The sequence below is a fragment of the Odontomachus brunneus genome, unplaced genomic scaffold (assembly GCF_010583005.1).
Source record: "Odontomachus brunneus isolate Ranch 3 - 2012 unplaced genomic scaffold, Obru_v1 Obru_scaffold_117, whole genome shotgun sequence".
Lineage (NCBI taxonomy): Eukaryota > Metazoa > Arthropoda > Insecta > Hymenoptera > Formicidae > Odontomachus > Odontomachus brunneus.
In genome coordinates, this window is record NW_022639567.1 from 205,416 (window position 1) to 208,053 (window position 2,638).

Consider the following 2,638-nt stretch of genomic DNA (forward strand, 5'->3'; position numbering starts at 1 on the left):
TTTTTTCAAATCAAAATAGTGCAAAAGCACATGTCGAAAAAACACTTTATCGCGTTCCATTTTTCACAAAGCAAAAGAAATTGTTGTTTAGGAAAATAATTGTGTATGCTGACTGAATGTTATCGAGAAATGTCGAAATTAATCACAAACTACCTGTTTCGTTAGTAATGACTACTAGAACTGTTTGCATTGCCATCTAACATTTGCGGGCGGAAACTAAGTTAAGGTCCTAATATTTCAAACTTCCATTAATTTATACGGGTCATTTTTTGTTGTCCACAAATGCCGAAATTTCAACATAAATTTTCAATCAACAATTCCCGACATTATTTACAATATTCAAATGACGTTGTTTCGACAAATAGTTTCTAATTCAACCTAAGAATTATCGCAAATAGCCAGGCTGGATTGAAAACGATCGACACGCGAGGCAGCCCGGGACACTCGTGTACACTGCGAGAGTAATCGCAGAATCTAATTCTCCGAAGTTGTTCGAACGTCCGAAAGTTCGTTGCCGTTTGCCGTAGCAACATTCCCGACGCGCGCTGCGCGTCTCTCATTAACGAGACGGACGTCAGGACGCGACGCGTCGCTCGCAATTATCCGCAAAATGGTTGAGTTTTATCGAGCGCCCTCCGTCTTTCAGCCGGCTTCGAGTGGTGAGTTATATCCGTGAGTGGGAGTTATTGCCGGTGAACGTGAGTAAGAATTCGAAAGCGCGAGAACAGACGAGCTGCTGCCGTCGCCGTCGCCACCGTCGTCGCTCGCGAAGGGGTTAAAGGCTAATCATTTTTCAGAATGTCAATGCGCTGCGCCACGCGCCGACGAGTCGCACCTTCCCGTCTCTCGACGGCGATTTTCTCCCGGCGGAATTATTCGAATCGGCGATTTCTCCTCGTCAGATTTATTCCTATAATGCGAGCGCTATCACGCTCGTTCCTTTGCCGAGGTCTTACATCCTGAAAGCGTTTTATCCGTCAGCCTGTAATCAGGAGCAAAGAGACAGCGACCTTTGAATGAGCGAATTTTTCAGGACTCCTAGAAACAGACTAATTATTGATTTTCTTATTTCGAGAGACTGTCTTCTACTTCGATATTATTTACTTTTTGAGAAATTGTTCGCCTTCTGAAATGTCTAACACTGCGAGAAGAACAACAATGACATTTGCCTTTTCGGAAGTGATATCGGCGTCGAGGCGCGACAGGTATTTTGCGACGAAAAGAAATCGATTTAATTAAGAGCCCGCCAGCGTCACGTACGGCCGATAATTAACGGCCAATAACTTTCGGTCCGCTTGACTCCTGCGTGATGAACGACTGTTCGCTCGAACATTGTTAGAAACGTTATCCTGTCTTTGTTACACGTTGCTCAAGTTTTCGCACACGAAATCCCACAGGTTTGCAGGCACGTTTGCACTTTCGATCTGCTCCTCACTCGCGTTCACACCTGATCTCTGAATAGCGAATGGTATGTCTTTATCTAAATCGCGACGGCGCTTTCGAGAGGTTCGTCCGATGGGACGCAGCCTACTACTCGTAGTAAATTAAACAGTTCATTACGTAATTAGCGGGCGCGCGTTCAATTAGCTAATTATGTCGGCGCGAAATTTCGGTTTAATCCATCTATGTGCGCGTACGGAGACGTATACGCGATGAGTTCTGCTTTGAAATCGTCGCTTATTTCGCGCGTTTTGGCGAACCGCCGCCGCGACGAGACGGACGGCGAATTTATATTTACGTTGCTGTCGACTTGTGCACAATATAATCCGTAAGTTTAAACCAATTTGCCTCCGCTCCGTTTTAATCGCGCAGGAATCGATACGACCGTAAGTCCTCGCGATTCGGACGATCGCGCTACTGTACTTCTCGTTTTTATTGTCAGATGTCTCTTTTCGGCTAGTTTCATGAGTCTTTTAGGTCCGTCTCAATATATATAGTTGTTACTTGAAACTCGTCTCAAGTGAGATATTTAGATTTGTATTTATTCATAGTTATATGAGGGATTTTCAGTTAATCATTTGATAATCGCTGTTACAGATAATAAATCATGATTCAACTGAAGACATACATATTATAATTCCACTAAAAACCTTGAATCTAGCTCTGAATAAAAATTCAGATATATAGAGAGCTACCTAGATGTTCCCCCATATGTTCCAGGTGAGAACTATTAAGGGGAGATATACACCTAGCATGGTCGAAAAAATCGATTTTTTTTTTGCATTTTCTTGATGCTTGAGGTCTCAAGAATATCTGGTTAAAATTGCAAGTCAATATCTCGATAAATAACGAAGTTACAGCCGAGAGAGTAAACCGTCTCCGAGAGCGCGCCGTACCGCCTGTTTTGCGGCCGAGCCGAGAGGCAGCGACCCTTCGAAGAGAGCGTGTCTAGACCTGTTTTACGATTCTATTGTGTTTTCGGGCGTGGTCGGGTCCAGGTATAACGGAAATATCACACGACCGTTATTCTTTGCCGGAAATTGGACGCGTTTCGTCAGTAGCTTGCCGTTCGTGCAACTGTGCGTTACAGTGAGTTTTCGTCTGTGAATACATATTCTGAGGAAAATGGATAACAGATATAAAGGTTCTCGGGAAGCTCATCAATCCGGATCTTTTCGCAAAGATCGAAGCAAGAAGA